The sequence below is a fragment of the Lepidochelys olivacea genome (genome assembly GCF_965140295.1).
Source record: "Lepidochelys olivacea isolate rLepOli2 genome assembly, chromosome: 1".
Taxonomy (NCBI): Eukaryota; Metazoa; Chordata; order Testudines; family Cheloniidae; genus Lepidochelys; species Lepidochelys olivacea.
The window spans coordinates 160,212,352-160,230,311 of NC_140411.1; positions in this window are offsets into that span (position 1 = coordinate 160,212,352).

The following is a 17,960-nucleotide window of genomic DNA, read 5'->3' on the forward strand; positions in this document are numbered from 1 at the left end:
GTGTCAGGCAGTAGTGTGAGAGCCTGTGCATCATTTTGTGTGTGGACGTGAGATGTGTTATATTCAAGTGGGGGGTCATGCCTCAATGGTAGTTAGCACTCTGAATTTCCTGTACTGTAGTCAAAACCATAGAGAGATGTGATCTGAGAGTAGGATGGAGAGCCAAAAACTACTGAGCTCTGTCACTTACTTGTTATGCCTTGAGTAAGTTCCTAAGATTTCTTTGGCTTTTGCAGAACTGAGAATCTGTCCCAAAGCCTGGTCCAGGTAATAACCACATACTTAGTGGACCTTGTTCTCATTTGTCCTAAGGACCATTTACACTTCTTTGGAAATGTAAGGAGGCCTTAGAGTGGGCATAAATTACTGCCAGAATGGCGTAAAGTGGCCAGTGTCAATGAGAATCAGGCCCAAAATGTCTACAAAGCATATGATAATAAAGTTCATAAACTTTTTGAAACCTTCTAACAGGGAGTCTGTCATACTACTTACCACGTCCATAATGGGGTATGGACATAAAAGTAATCTTCACAATGATCTTGGGCGGTAGGTAAGCATTATATCCCTCTTTTAACAATAGGGAAACTGAGATGAAGAGGTGAAGTTTTACCCTAGGCAGTGGCAGAACTGGGACTAGAACATTTGAGCCTCCAGCACCTAAGCTTTTATTCTGTTTTATAGACATTGCTGGGTCTGTTTGCAAGCACAAATATTGAAAAAGAAAATGAGTGCCTACTGTGGTGTGGGGTACCAACTAAACCGTTTGCGTATCAAAAAGTGTTAATTACAAACCTGAACCATGCTGGAAAAATGATTTCAAAATTGATTCTTCCCTACTGTTCAAAATCAGCTGTCAAGCACTGTTCTGGTTATGTTAAAAGGTTTTAGCTAGCTTGGTTTTGTGAACCATTGTTGACAGAACTTAATATTTGTTTAGACTAGATTCTTCACTTCCCCTTAAAATATTTGCTTTTGAGATAGCCTTCCCTCCTTCCTTTCAAAATCTGAAAAGCATTGTGTTGTGTGTCAGTTTTTGATGTAGAGCATATGTTTAGGAGTTATGTGGTCAGATGGTCTTCTTAAGTAAGCCAACTGTAAAGTAAAACAGATGGGGGGGAAAGAGTAGAGATATTACTGAAGAAGGAGTGTAGCTGCTAGTAGTTTGAGATATGTGCAATACCCACCCATCCAATGCCTGTTACTTCTGCTAATTCTCAACTTTTTGGAATCTAAATGTGGAGTAAAACCCCAAAATGAAGGACACAAGAAAATAACCAGTCCGGAAAGTTAAATTCATAGTGCTGAAATTTTTGATATAAGCAACAGTCTCAACTCAGGCTGTAAGTAATTTATCAAAGTAAGGCCTGGACTGTGCCTTTTAGGGAACATTTCTTACATTGGAAGCTATGCAGAGCTGCTTTGCCCCATTAGGAGCTCCCAGTGCTCCTAGCTGGCTTGGATGGGTCATAATTAACACAGATAAGATAAAACAGCAGAATCAAGCATTAAAATGAAGGACCTCCCTTGTAAAATGGGACAGCTGGGAGGTATGATCTTCTCATCACCCATATTCCCTGTCATCTTGTGTGTCAGGAATGTTGTCATTCATATGATGCGTGACATAGCAAGTGTAAAAATACCCACATATTGTGCAAGAAATATCTTTAAACAATTAATGGCTGGATTCTGACGTCTTTAACCAAGCAACACTCCTGTTAACTTCCACAGGAATTTTGCCTGAGCACGGAGTGCCGGATCAGATCCTACAGATTTATTTTCTCACACAGCCACTGATATATCAGTATCTAACTCAACTTCTTGTAAAGCACTTTGATGTGAAAGATCCTGTGTGAAACCAAATTCTAGCTGATTGGTATCTCAGAGGAAAAATGACATTACATAACTTGGAAGAGTATGTTAACTAAAAATAGCAAAGTGCCCTGGGTTCTTTCACATTCCCTCATTAATTCTTCCATTAACTGCACAGGTGGTCCCCAAATCCCTGCACAGACTAAGATAAAGAGCACAAGCCCAGGAAGAAGAAAAATTAAGATATGGAAGGGTGTTAAAAAACCAGGACAAAACAAACTACAAAAGCAGGTGAGTACTAGGAGTCAGGAACAAAAATTCTGAATCCAAAAATAGTTCTTCTTCACCTGTTCTCTTCTAACAGCTTCCAGGTTGCTGCTGCATAAGACCCACAGAACAATAAAAACAACACAGGAAGGATAAAGATGTATCCTACTGATGAAGGAAGCGAGAATGGGAGAAAGCAGACAAGGGGCAGGGGTAAGGGAGAAGCTTAAGACAGGAGGGAGAGAGATGCAATGGTAAGGAAGAAGGAAGAGTGTGGTTTAGGATTAGAAGGTTGTGAGGGACAAGGAAGAAAGAGAAAATGAGGAAAGAAAAAGACATTACGTGAAAAAAGTGGGAGGAGCAATACATATGTTAAAAAAGTGCAGAGAAGAGGATGAGAGAGTACTTAGGTCATAGTACATATGAGTTGCTGAGTACCCCCAGTTCTCAACAACTGGCTCTTAATAGATGGATTGAAAAAAGGGGAAAGGCATAGAAAAGCAAAGGAGAATTTAAAAAATCCCACAATCTCCCTGAAAGAAGGAAGAAAAAATGTGATCATAACTAAAGTATCACTGTGCTTCCTATACGAGCCCTGATATGAAAACACTTGAAAAATGTTTTTCCTGAACTTTTCTTTCAGGTAACAAATATGTAGCTCACTACAAATGAAAGCCCGATAAGAAGTGGAAAAGTAGTTTTCAGCCATTGACTCACATCAGAATAACTTCCCCACCCAACATTTACATGTAGTGGGGGTTCTTAAGCCTCTCTACTCCCCTGCCTCTTATCTGGCTCCCAGAAACACATCTTACCATCATCACCTCCCGTTGAATTTATCTGGTCATATAATGAACCCATATAAAGCAGACCAATAAAACTTCCATGAGGGAGGGGAGATTGTCGTGCTCCTCTCTTACAAGGGCCAAGAACTACAGCTGGTCAGGAGCTTGCTGACTAAACATTTTTGCTTCAGAACTTGCTGATTTGTCAAAAATGAAACCGTTCAGGGGAAAAGGTCAGTTTTGATGAATCTCCCGATTCAACATTTGCTAAAGCAAAAGTTCCAGTTTCCAGTTTGAAATTACTTTTTGTTTCAAAATTTTAGTTCATTTAGACTTTGAAAAGGTCAAAAAAAATTGAAAACTCAAAATCAAAACAAGACGTTTTGAAATGATTGAAAAAACAATTTCAGATATATTAAAATGAAACATTTTGATAGACCCAGTGTAAAAACAATGTCAGATTACAGGTTTGCAACAGTTTTCATGATTTCAATTTTTCACCCCAACTTGGGACACTGAAAAAATTTCAGAAAATCTTGAAAACTCTAGCAGAATGGAAAACCATTTCCCACCCAGCTCGTCCTTTTTCTTACCTTTGTTCAGTGTTCTTTCCTGCAACATCCATTGTCAGGCCAGCCCTGGTAGCTAGAGCAAGAAGTTGACTTGTATGACTACATGGCCATTAGCCATTATGGCAGGCTTCAGCTACAAAACAAAAACAATATTTAAACACGTATAACTTCTTTCATAGTCCCAGGTTTTGTATAGCACATAGAGGCTTCCATGACTGGATGCCTTTTGTTCCATCTGGTGGCTGAATGAGGCTCAGAGATCTGGACCCCCTCTGGCCACCTAAACATATAAAATAAACTAAAAGAGGACGTGTAACTTTGTGATGAGTCTGGGTTAGGGCCGGTGCTTCCTTCTGCCCCCACCCCCAATCCTATTCTTACCTTGCTTTCATAGATTCATAGATATTTAGGCCAGAAGGGACCATTATGATCATCTAGTCTGACCTCCTGCACAATGCAGGCCACAGAATTTCACCCACCACTCCTAAAAAAGACCTCACACCTATATCTATGCTATTGAAGTCCTCAAATTGTAGTTTGAAGACCTCAAGGAGCAGAGAATCCTCCAGCAAGTGACCCGTGCCCCATGCTACAGAGGAAGGCGAAAAACCTCCAGGGCCTTCCAATCTGCCCTGGAGGAAAATTCCTTCCCGACCCCAAATATGGCGATCAGCTAAACCCTGAGCATATGGGCAAGATTCATCAGCCAGATACTACAGAAAATTCTTTCCCGGGTAACTTGGATCTTACCCCATCTAAAAACCCATCACAGGCCATTGGGCCTATTTACCATGAATATTTAATTACCAAAACCATCTTATCCCATCATACCATCTCCTCCATAAACTTATCGAGTTTAATCTTAAAGCAAGATAGATCTTTTGCCCCCACCACTTCCCTCGGAAGGCTATTCCAAAACTTCACTCCTCTGATGGTTAGAAACCTTCGTCTAATTTCTAATCTAAATTTCCTAGTGGCCAGTTTATATCCATTTGTTCTTGTGTCCACATTGGTACGGAGTTTAAATAATTCCTCTCCCTCTCTGGTATTTATCCCTCTGATATATTTATAGAGAGCAATCATATCTCCCCTCAACCTTCTTTTAGTTAGGCTAAACAAGCCAAGCTCCCTGAGTCTCCTTTCATAAGACAAGTTTTCATCCAGTCCTGGAATTACTAACCTTTGGCATCTGTGATAGCTGCCGAGGAGGAAGTTGATTAATATCATAACAGCTCTCATCAACCACAGGCTTCAAATACAACCAACTTGTTTTAACACTCAATGAATTACACCTCTCTCAGAATAGTTTAAAGTAGAAATAAAATATGCCATCTCTCCCCATAGGCCCTTGCTTACACCCAGAGTAGACTTTCCATACAGTAGTCAATTGTAGTAGATCTTCTTGAAAAATTTGAGTCATTGTTGGACTATTGTAGCCAGCCAGCCAGCCCCCCCCTCTCAGACCAGCATTGCTGGAAACACAGGAGGAAGCAGGAACAGGGCACTTAACATATATTCCAGCACAGCCTTTGAAGCTGTGAAAGCACAGGTGTGCTGCTACAATGTGCCTCTGGGAACAGATACAAGGATTAAGCTCACAGCAGGCAGAGGCCCTGTGACAGACATGGCTCTTAGCCCCAACTAAATAGCGTGATGCACACACACCAACATCCTAGGTGGGAAAATATTTACCCTGATAAAAGAAATGTCCAGTAGTCGAAACTTATTGTTTCTCTCCTTTGCAAGTGTAAACTACTCTTGTGAAAGCTGGCGTCACCCCGACAGACCAGCCTCAATTTGGCATAAGAAAGGAGAAAGAGAATAAAGGAGTACAGAGGTATAAGTAGGGGACCTACAGCACCATGATTTTTGAGTGCTTTTCACTATCTATCTGCTGGTCAGATAAGTGACAGCCTCCCAAGGCTTCTGCAGCTAAGAGGGTCCCTACGCCTTGTCCCTTATTCGTCTTTCCGCGGAATTGAGTGACCGATCCTGGCTTGGCACCGCTGGAATCGAGAGATGCAAGGAGGGTAAGAAGCACCCACACCTGATCTCCTATCTTTAGTGTACACATATTTTGAAATAGAGCTCTATACTTTGTTTTCTTTCTTTGGGATTGTGGCTTCAGTTTTGTAACTTGTTTGTGTGTGTAACATCTCTACATTTAAATAAGTAGGCACTAGCAATTTTGTAACCACATGATTAGAATCTAGCTTAATAAATTTTGGTAACCATTTATGCATAAGCCTGACTTGTTTTCTCTGGTTTACTGTAAAGCAGCCAACACAATTAAAGAACCTCAGCCGTTTTGGCTCTAAAGCCTGGCCATTAGGTGAGAGTACTAAGAGCCTAGCGTTGAGTTGTGCCGCCTCCACGGGGCAAACTCTTGGGGCACCTGTCAGTCAATCCTGGCTGCCCGCTGCGAAGGAGCTCTGAGCTCTAGCAGTTAAAGTCACGGGTGGTTAGGACCTTGGGGCATCCGTCAGCCTAGCCCGGGCTGCCCGCCGCGAAGGGACAGTGCGTCCTAGCGGTTAAAGTCACGAATGGTATAAACGGGCATAGCTGGCACCTCACCAAACATCCTTGGCCGTCGGCTAACAACTATGTAAACAATTTTATTTTACATATAGGTACGCTCTACACAATATACATTCCTGTTCCACCCTTTGTTCTTCAGCTAACATACTGATTTGTGGTAATACAAGAACTATCCAATTTATCTTTTATTTTTCAAGTATTTTTAGGTACCCTACCCCCTTCTTACAAGCAGGGCCGCCGGAGCATGGGTGAAAGGGGCAGTGTGCTCTGGGCTGCCCATATGAGACGGCCGTCAAACAGAGTGACATTGAGACCTGGCACACACCTGAGTGGTGCTGCAACCCAGCATGCCAGGTTTGAAGGCCACTGGCTCATGATCCAGGTGCTGCCACCCCGTCGTAACACCCAGAGTGGGGAGCCAGGTCCAGCCCTGCAGGATAGGAGACTGCTGCTATGGGTGGAGTGCAAGGCAGACTCCTTGCCCAAACCTCCACCTTCCAGCCCACCCAGAGGCCTTTTCTCTGGGTTTTTGCCCTGGATCCCCCTGTGCGACCTTATAAGCAGATTTCAGGACAAAAAAGAAATAAAAAAGAAAACAGGATCTTATTCCTTATCAGCATCAGTTTGACTAAGTTGACAGCACTCTCACTTTTATCCCAAGCTAGCAGTTAAGTTTGTAGCCCGTACAATGAATTGGATGAGATCTTAAACCATCTTTGGTGGCTGTCAAAGTGAAAGTTAAAAATCTATCAGTTTATATTTGTATGGTCCTCATCACTGTAATATCTCATCCCAGCACACATTTGAAAATAGCAGGGGAAAATTCCTGGGAAAAAAGTGCTGGAAAGGTCATTGAATAATAACAGTGAATGAGATCATTGCCATGTAAGCTGCAGGATAAAGTAGGAAACATTTCTTCCTCAAAACTAAGACATCATCATGCGATTTTTGACAACTTCTGAATGGAATAAAGTCGTCATCATTACTTTTAAAGGACACCTGCAAATTTTTTTACTAAATGTTCTCAGCTGCAGCAATCCATGCTGCATTCTCCCATAGCCAAGATGAGAAACCTGCAACCTACATATGTTAGCCCCATGCTGCAGTCAACCCTAATGACTAATATCAGCATAGCACATACTAAGTTATAGTGTAGTGGGGACAAGTCATTAGAGTGAGTCTGAGCAATGGGAGAACAAATAAAGACACAAATGGGGGATTAAACCAAGAATGATCTAAAAACTCTTTTAGCCCAGCTGTTGGGGATTTTCAGCACATATTGTTAGGTCTGAGGGAATTTTCTGCAAACGATTTGTAGGACGCTTTTTTGGAGGAGTCATTTTGCTCATCTGTCTTCACAGAATGAAGTAAAACAACAAATAAACCAATTTACCCTCCCCATGCAAAGAGGATACCACTGAAGTTCAGGTAAGTGAGAGGCAAAAAACAGCCACAGGCAGCCCTGCATTGTTGTAATCATGCTCTTATCACAGAATGAAATAAATGAGAGGACGGCACTACTTTATATTGTCCATTCCTTTAGTGGTGCTGGATTGCTTTCTAAAGTCAAGATGTAGGATTATAGCAGTATTATCAAAAAAACAACAAGGAGTCTGGTGGCACCTTAAAGACTAACAGATTTATTTGGGCATAAGCTTTGTGGGTAAAAAAAACACTTCTTCAAATGTTGCATCTGAAGAAGTGGTGCCACCGGACTCCTTGTTGTTTTTGTGGATACAAACTAACACGGCTACCCCCTGATACTTGACGGCAGTATTATCATGCTTCCTGGTTAACTGTAAACTCTTGTCCTATTGGGCCCGTGCCTAATAACATTCCTAATGCATGCAGATATCCAGCATAACCATGCAAAGTATGTTACTGCTTACCTGTTATGTCTGTAGGGACAGATTCTGATACCTTTACTCGTGTTGAGTAGCACATTATTCTGTAAGTGGTCCTACTGACTTCAGCAAAAACTACTCATGGAGTTAGCATCCATTCAGCGAGAGTAAAGGAATCAGAATCTGTTCCTTAAATGCTAATCAAGATTTAAAATGTAATGAACAATATTCAAGCTCTATCGTTTGATATTCAAGAGCAGTCTAGTTCATTGGTAGCCTTATTCTAGGCTGTTATCCATTTCCTCATAATGGGGGAATAATTAAATATATAAAGTGACTTTAATGACAGTCAAGGAAACTGAAACATAGAGCATCAGACTTTGTAATTAACATAGAGCTAATGTTTAATTACTTTTTTGATTTACACAGGATCTTTTTGCTCAGATAATTCAGCAGTGCTCATGAAATCCTATCTTTTTAAACATGAATTCTCTTTATATGCTGATTCAGTGATTCCAAGGTAAAAATTGCCATAAGCAACTGCAATAATAATAGATAATCCAAACATTTATAGAAGACTCTAAAAACTAAAGTGGAAGCTAACACTGAAATCAGATTAAGATTTTGAACGTACTATGTCTAATGACCTTTGTATAAAATTAACCTTTTCATCACAAGAACAGAATGATGCTTATTACTGAAGTGAGTTGAATAAAATTAAGTGGCAACAATGCTACCCAGAGGGCACAGCTGTTGATTTGAAATGACAAATAGACCAATGACTCAACAAGTAGCACGCTCCCCCTCTGAGTCAGGATTGAACCAATGCCCTAACATTAGCAATAGGGGGCACTATGTTTTTGGAGGTGCTGTCTCAGATAAATTTTCCTGACTGCTTGCATTCATTAAAGATCCAGTGGCATTATACGCAAGAGTCAGAATGTTAATTCCAGTACTTTGGCTATATTCCCACATAAGTAGTTATTACTTTTATAACATGCACTGTATCCCCTCTCTTAAAAGAACATTTATCTGGGGGATATAATTTCTCAGAGACAAAAGAAAAAAAATCACTCTTCTCTTGGAAGAGTCCTGGAATTCCTGGAGATGACAAAGTTTTGTTGCATTTTCACAATGCTATTCATTACAAAGAAGAATCAATTACATCTGTGGGAACCAAATGAATGCGAGATGCAGGTGCTCAGCATCTCTCAGAATCAGTGAATCAAGCCCTTAAAGAGCGAGTTTTGTTTGTGTACTAGCTTCATACTGCACCACCCCCAGAACATTTATCTGAAAACACAAAGGAGAGCAGTGGGGAGAGTGGAGGGAACACGATAAGGGGAAACATTTATCAGTCTCTCCTTCTTTAAAATGTTTTAATAAGTGGACTTAGATCCACATTTTCAAAGGTATTTCACACCTGAAGATGCAGGTAGGTGCCTGCAGGGATATTCAAAGGCACGTAGGGTGTGTTTACACTGCAGCTGGGAGGTGTCATTCCCAGTGCAGGTGGATAGACTCATGCTAGCTCTGCTTGAGCTAGCGCACTAAAAATAGTAGCATGGATGTTACTGGTGGCAGCTCAGGCTAGGTGCCCAAGCTCAGGTGTCTAGCCTGAACCATTGCCACTGCTGCAATTCCCTTTGGTTTCAATGAATGTTAGGTACCTAGGCACTTTTATAAATCCCACAAGACACCTAGCTACATCTTTAGGCACCTAAACACCTTTAAAAATCTGGGTCTCAGTGCTTGTGAACTGTTCTGAACAGACACACCTAGGGTGTGAAATCTGTCCTCTTTGTCCACAGTAGAGTTACAACATGGGCAACTGCAGTGCAAATGTCCCCAAGCAGCCCCTCCAGAGTGTCTCCACCCCCATATGGAGGTGCCATCTGAGAAGGTGCTGCCATTGTTCGTTTTCCTTTCCCTTTGAAACCTTCTCCTCTCTGCCAAGACTGCTGACAAGGCTGTCTTGTTGTATCCAGTTGAGGTGGAGATTTTTGTCAGATGGATGCTTATCTCACAGAAACTGAACTAAGGTCACTCACTCATATTAACCTCTTTTTTTCAAGTGCAGATTGTAAATGTATCTTTGGCATGGGTAACTAGGTCATTCAGAAAACAGTTTTCTTCACATGGAGTAAAATCCACTGATGTGGAAAAGCCAGTGCAAGATCTAGGCACTGGTTAAGTCCTATTTTGAGAGCCAAAGTGGTGCCTAGGCATTGTAGTGAATTTTATCCATGTGGAGCAAGTTTCCAAATTTCACAGTCACTGAGATTTAGACGATGCTTATTACATTTGTAAACCACTTGGCTGTAATCTAAATATTTTCCCTTGTGGGCTGAAATGGATAGAGACAGCAGCACCTAGTGGAAGTTGCAGGAATGTACTGCATTTTCCATCTGCCATTTATAAGCAGGATAGTTTTCCATTCTGTATCTAATCAGGATGCTAAAAAAAGATTTCCAGAACTTCAGTGTAGTGACTGATAAATAGACCCACTCTCAGTAGATTAAAGCCTTCTTTCACAATGTTGGTATTTTGAAAAAAAAGGGAAATTTATATTAATGTGCTATAAACTGTAACTTTGAAGAGCAGCTTTTTCAAAAGAACTGTCAAAAGGATTTTTACGCTATTTACTTGCTGTGCATGCATAATATAGAATCACAGTCACACCAAATGTCACAACAGTGACTCAAGCCAAGCTAGAAAATTAACACTCCTGTACTGATCAACACAGAATCAAACTTGATGGGGAATCTGAAATATGGCCCCCACAATACCAAATATGGGACGCTTGTATTTCTATTGTGTTTTCAGCAGCATGGGCCCTATGATACTAAGGAAGAAACACAGCTTCCAACGATCGAATGCACTATATTGATATGGCTGATGATAGCTAAAAGGATAGGTATTGATTTGTTTACCCAGAAATATGTCATGTCCTAAGATAACCCAGTTTTCAGGAATACGGTAAAAATGGTATATATTTGTTTAGATTCACAAAGGTGTTATTTTTATGGATCAATTATTTCAGTGTTATTACTTTTTTAAAAGTAGCTCTCAGGATGTTCTTTAAGATAGAGAACAATAACCACTAGGGTTAAATCCTATCCATAGTAGAGCAAGGCCACATAATGAGGATGAACAGGGATACCGGCACATACATCCTTCACAACAGCAATTCTGTGGGCTGGAGGGACTGGCTGCTTGAGCTTTCCAGAATTTGTTGTTCCTGTTTTCTCCAGTAGTGGAGCAAAGGGCTCCTTGACTCACTGGAAGCTTATGCTTGGCATCAGGATGGTGCTCAGTCCCTTCATCCAGCAGATCTTGGTGTCTTGCTGTGCCAGCCTGGGGATATGCTCTGTGATCTGCACTCCATGACTTATGATATACCGTGAGGGCACTCTCCTGGGAGGGGGTCCATCCAGATTTCAGTCCCTGCCCCAATGAATATTTAGTTATACAGGGTGTAACAGTTTCAATAGGCAAGACTGAGAGAGACACACCCCAGAATACCCAATGATTTGGTAGCTAAGACACCTGGGAGGGCAGAGACATGCATTCAAATCCTTGTTCCAAAGTGGAGATTCAAATCTGGGTCTCCCACATGAGTTCCCTAATTACTGAGTTACTGGGTATAAGACGACCACCAGTATTACTTCTTTTGTGACTGGTGCCAAAACCCCCATGAGTTGCTAGCCCAAAAAATCAAAAGGTTTCATTGTGATACTGTCAAAACAGTTCATTTTGACAGTTCCATTTTTTTTTCATTTTGACTTAAACAATTCACCAAAATTGACGTGAATATGCAAAATATTTCATTTGAGCTGAATCTGCATTGTTTGGCTGTAAAAAGTTATCTCTGACAAATTTTGTTCAGCTGTACAGCCAGCTTACCACAGAAGGGCAGTGTCTTCCAAGATCTTAGGGACCAGGGATCTGATCCAGTATGGTAAAGCCTACATTCCTACCTACTTATTACTATAGACATAGATCCTCAAAGATATTTAGGCACCTAACTCTGATTGATATCAATGGGAGCTAGGCACCTAAATATTTACAAGTTATCTGGAGCCTAAATATTTTATGAGGCAATAACAGGAATCTGCCTAATATTAACATAGCTCGGGAAAAAATATTTTGTTATGAGAAAACTTAGGGGTCAAAAAGTTAATATTGCAAAAAAGTGGACACATCAAGGCCTCTTAAGCATTAAAGAATGGTATATTGGTCTGACAGAGTTGGTGAACCAGTTCTCATTTGAAGCCTAACTAAAGGACTTCAGTACAGTCTGGTCTAATTTTCTAGAGAATTATGATTAATACATCTATTATTGGATTTGTCAGATTAGTTTATTTTTTCCTATAGCTAGAAGCATTTAATATGTATGATATATTAATTTGTCATTTGTATTTATTAGTTAGTGTTTTAATTTCTGATAAATATAAATACTTCATGTTGTGCTACATTTTATTTTGGGATATACATATTTTAAAATTTAAAAAAAAAATTACAGTTAGGGCTAAGTTTCTCCCCTTACAGGTGTGGGTTTATGAAACGGAGCAAAGGAGCTCTGATTTTATGTTTTTTTAAAGGGACCTCCTTAACTTGAAATCCTGTCAGTTTCAAAATATGAATGAAAATAGTGTCAGATACTAACCCTGTCCTTTCTGCCAGTTTCTGTGGCTTTACAATAATACTTTTTTCTCTTTTAAAATTCCATTTCTCTTCAGCAGGAAAAATTGACTGACTACGGACAAAGTTCTGTCAAATGTAAAGGAACAAACTGACGGGGGGGGGAAAAGAAGAAGAAGGTATGTGTTTTCTCTAATGTCTTGCAAATAGAGCAATCCAGGGTTTTATGTATATCAGTGGTAGATCTGTTTTGAGACAGCAGAGCGATTTTTAAGTTGACAGTGTCCCTTTCTCTTAAACGCTTAAACTATGTCTACACCGCTGTTAAACTTCTGCAGCTGGCCCATGGCCAGTGCTGGTGCTAGCCCATTGGGGGCCCTAGGCAGGAATATTTCACCCTCCCACCTGTTGGATCATATTAAAGAAGTTCTGTATTAAAATCACAAATGAGTTTGATTCCCCATAGTTTAAATTCCAGGGTATTACTAATTAAGAGGTCTCTTGGTTTTTGGTACTGTTTCTGTCCCTCTATGTGTGAAACTTGCAAGCTGCTAATTGTGTTAGTACATTCTAAGACAGAGTCTGTTCTCAAAGCTATTCACAGAGAGAGAGACTCAAAGCAATACTCTGTAACAACAGAAACAGCACCCAGAGACTTCCCGCCCTTTTGTTGTATTAACAATTGTGATTAAAATAGAGATAGAGGATGTATGTGGATGGATGCCTGGTGTGGATAATAACTTAATGATCAGGGAGGTGCCAGCCTAAGAATCCAGTGTCCATCGGCTGAAGAAGGCGTCAAGTGGAAATAACCAGAGGACCCCCGGAGGGCAGACTGGAATCCACCCAACAGCCTCAAGAATGGGAGAACCAAAGAACAAGATAACATCTAGCAGCACGGAGCCATCAGGAATGTGCTATCTGCTGATTGATTCAGCAACAGCATGATGAAGCAATTCCCATAGACTGGCATAGGAAGAAATTCCTATAAAAATGGACTCTAGAAAGTGAGAACTTTGGGGGTCTGATTCTGCAAACCAACTTCCAGGAGCATCAGATGAGCATCTGACAAGGCCCTGCTCCCTCCTCGTGTCCAGGCCACCTGGCCAGTGGCTTGGCATGAGCAACTCTAAGGCTGGTAACTATGATAACAACCTTGCAGAACCTGTGTGTGTGTGTGTGTATGTGAATAAATATGAGACTGAATGGAATGTTATAACTATAACTAACTGCTTACTATGATTCTTTCTGTATTCACAATAAATGTGGTATTTTGCCTTTTTCCCTTTAATAAGATCCTGCTGGTTTTTATTTTATTGGTATAACACACCCACATACACACACAAGTCCTACTAATAATGGTGGGGGCCCCCTTGAGCTGCTCGGGGCCCTAAAAGCAATTGCGTAATCTGCTTATGCCTAGCACCAGCTCTGCCAATGTCAGCTGACTCAAGCTTGGGGGGCTCAGGATGCAGAGCTGTAAAACTAGAGGTTCAGGCTGTGCCTGGAGCCTGAGCTCTGGAACCCTGGGAGCAGGGAGAGTCCGACAGCCCGGGCTGGAGCCTGAACCAAACGTCTACATGACAATTCTACGGCCCCACATCCCGAGTCAGCTGGCCCGGGTGTTTAATTGCAGTGTACACCTACCCTTATTGACTAACCCTTTACAATCAAGGATGTTATATATTGTGCCTTTCCATGGAAGGGGGGTATAGTGTCCAGAAAACTCTGCATGATGAACCTTCTAGTGTTTCTTTGAAAGCGTCTCCTCACTGGGGAGGAATGTGTGCCTTTTTGGAAGAACCAGGGAGCGTAGCCTTTCCAGCCCACAGAACCCAGGAAAGGGAACATCAAGTCCCATAGAGGTCTGGCCTTTTCTGTGTGGTTTATCTGGTCTCCCTCTTTTGGCTGGCAGCATGATCTTGTTAACAGGCACCCCAGGGGTACAGAAACCTATCTCGCTGAGGAGGGGGCAGGTGTAGAGTCTAACTTAATTCTACTTGAAATTAAAGAGATTATCCCCTACCTCTGGAAGGGAGAACAGTGGCTAATCCTCTTCTTGCCCCCGCAGAGTTTCTGGAGCCTGGTCCCCACAGTACGTCTGCAGAGAGGCTTTCATAGGGCTGCAGGGAATAGGGCCAGATCCACCAGATCAGGGTCCCCCTGCTTATAAAAATGGCGGTACTGATCTTGCGCAGAGATATCACATCTCTGTATCTGTTGAATTAAGCCTTGTTAATCTGGCTCTGCCGCTACTTAATAATTTTAATCAAAACTGGAAATATTTACAAAAAAAAAGTCCCCAAAATTGTACTGCAAAATAACAATAACAAACCCCTCAGAAATGCAGAATTGTAAAAATAGTATATTTATTTCCAACGTATTTCTGGAAATCATTTAAAATAATGGGTCTTCAGAGAGTTTAACATATTTTATATACATAGTATCATAGAATTCTGTCATTTTATATTACATTACAACCCAGCTATACATAATCTTCCAATCAATATAATTTCCAGATACCAGAAAAACTTAAACTAAGAGTCATGTCCATTATTATTCATACTATATTTAAAAAAACAGAAAAAAATATTAACAGCAGCCAATGACCTTCATTTCTATTTGCAAAGCATAATACTCAGCCTATGTTCTGGGAAGCAAAGTCCCACAGGATCTGTCTACACAGCATTTTGGAGCGAGTGAGCCTCCCAGTCCAGGTCAACAGATTCAGGCTTATAGGGCTCACGCTCTCACTCTAAAATAGCAGTGTGGATGTCTTTTTGAAGTTGCAGCTCAGATGTTGAAGGCCACGCTCCTCACTAGCCTTCAGAGCCCAAGCTCTAGCCTGAGCCGCAGCTTCTAAGCGCTGTCTATCCAGTCATTTTTAGATCTTCAAAATGCTGTGTAGACATACCCATGCAGGTCTAACCCCCTCCATTTGGTCAATTGTATCTTGGTTTCTCCATGAGACATGCTATCTGGCAAAAGAGGAGGGCCAGAGAAAGAGCGCTGAGAGGTCAAACTGACTTGGGATTTGGCCTCGCAAAAAGGAACTGGCTGCACCCATATAAAACGGTAAGAATAGGTGTGCTGTCCCTGTGGACTGGGATGTTCAGAAGGGCATTCAGCCGTCTGGGGCAGTGCATCTCTGCTTTCCTTCTAACTCTGTCTAGGCTGTGCACAAAAGACATGATCTAGCCTGTTAAAGAATAGGACCCATGCTTTTATGAAGAAATGAACTCCATTCTTTTTAATTGACTGCTAACTTCTGAATTGAAGTCAGACCCCATTATTCAGAAATTCCACCCAACCACTATTTTGCAGTAATGCACATTCAGTAACAAATCATAGAACTGGGCATTGGCTCACAGACAAAAGGAAATACAGATACAGACAAAATTAAGTCTATATGAAATACACAAATCATAGTGGAATAATTATTATTATTATTTATTCGTATGCTCAGTGCTGTAAAATACACAAAAAATGTAAACAGGCCCTGTTCCAAAGAGTTTAAAGTCTAGGTGTGATGAAGCTAAGGAAAACTCTATAAAATATTTTATGACTATAAAATATACAGGGACTGATTTAATGATTAGTGAAATCCCTGAGTCTTTCCATTGAATTCAATGGGCTTTGGATCGGGTTTATAAAGAGCAAAGTGAAATGAGATTATATGTCAGATTTTTGTCTAATTATTTCTAATAGGTAAAAATGGATGAATTAATCTGTTCCTCCCCAAATCATCTTCCTTCCCTTTCAGTGGTATGTTCAAACTTTACATTTGGCAGTTTCTTTTTAGATCATACATACATGCCTACTTAAAGTCAACAGTACTTTATAAGGATTTTATACATTTATTGCAAACGGTGCTCATTGGTCAAAATGAAAGAAGATAATCATGGAGTTGTGTAGAGTATTCATATGTATAAGTTTATTTGTGATGCGCGTAAGACATGTAGGTACATGCCAACCCACACTTTGTATAAGTGAATTTATGTGATGGGTTCAAACTAAATAAATGTAATAAATGCACAGGCAGACAAAGAGTCAAGTTCTGCCATTAGATGCACATATACAGCTCTCCCTGAAGTCAAGTATTTCCAAGAGCAAAATCTGGACCATAATAGTGGGCTTCATCATGTTCCCATTTAAGACAATGGGAATTTTGCTGGTGGTTTCTGTTGAAGCATCAATTCCTTTGTGTTTATAACTCTTGACACCACATATCTAATCTAGAACTGCCATGTATGGACCATTTCCTTTCCTTAGGTCACTAGCATGGAACTCCAAGCTCTGCCACAGACTTCTCAGGGTAGGTCACTTAGTCTCTCTGTGGCTCAGTTCCTCCTAAATAAAATGGGGATAAAGATCTTCCCTACCTCGCCAAGCTGTTGTGACGATAAATATGTTAAAGATTGTGAGGCACTCAGGTACAACTGTAATGGGGGGCACAGAGTGTCATAAGTACTTCAGATAAAAAGATACATTAAAATATCTCTATTAAATCTATTTTAAGGTAGTGAGTGAAATCACTTAAAGTCAAAGTGAAGGCTTATAAGTATTGGTAGGCAAAATTTCCCAAGAGTCCTTTAGGTTCAAGCCAATATTCACCAGCTTTAGACCTCATCCAAAGGCACATTGACAGTATCAGCAAAGCAACTATTAATGCAACTCCAAGTAGAACTCCAAGGACAATCACCGCTGTTTTCCAGGCCAGATTTGTTTCAGAAGATGTTGGGATTGCTGTAAATGGAAAACATATTTGAGAAATGCCAGTCTGAAATGTCAAAATGTGAAGCCTTTAGAAAGATCGGTGCATTAAATGACAGCTGCATTCAATGTCTGACATCAGACACTTTGAAACTGAGCCGATGTTAAGTACCACTGTGTTCATTCCCATCTCTTGGGGCCAGATTGTGGGCAGCTGTGGCACAGGTATGCCAGCTGACATAGCGCGCAAGAAGCTTCCCCACCTTAAATGGCTGCACAATAGCAGTCACTGTGCTGTATGAAGTGTAAGAACTGCTTGCTTCCACTCCTCCTGGGGAGCAAGGTGCCAAGAAGGGAGCACAGAGGTAGAAGGGTCCTGGCCGTATACCAACCCAGAGCAGTGTCCGTGTACCAGGGGGAGCAATCAGCTGTATCCAAATAGTTGGAGCAGATTGCATGCTGTGTGCGCACAGGATTATGCCTGATGTTGTCGATGCGTCTCCTGTGGCAGCGTGGCTCTGCACTGCACCCACCCCAGAGCTGTGATAGAAATGCCCTGATCCAGCCCTTATACTCAATACAAGATACGCCCATGCTGCCCAACATTCAGTGAAGTCAATAGGAGTCTTTTCATTGATTTTAAGGGAGTTACATCAGGTCCTCAGAGGCAAATTCAGAGATGACTCTAAGTGAGCTGAGAGAAAGTCTAAGTTAATGTAACCTGCCTCTTCTTCCAGATTCTTCAAAGTGTGTCTTACACAACGTAGGGTCCAGCTGTGCAGTACTTA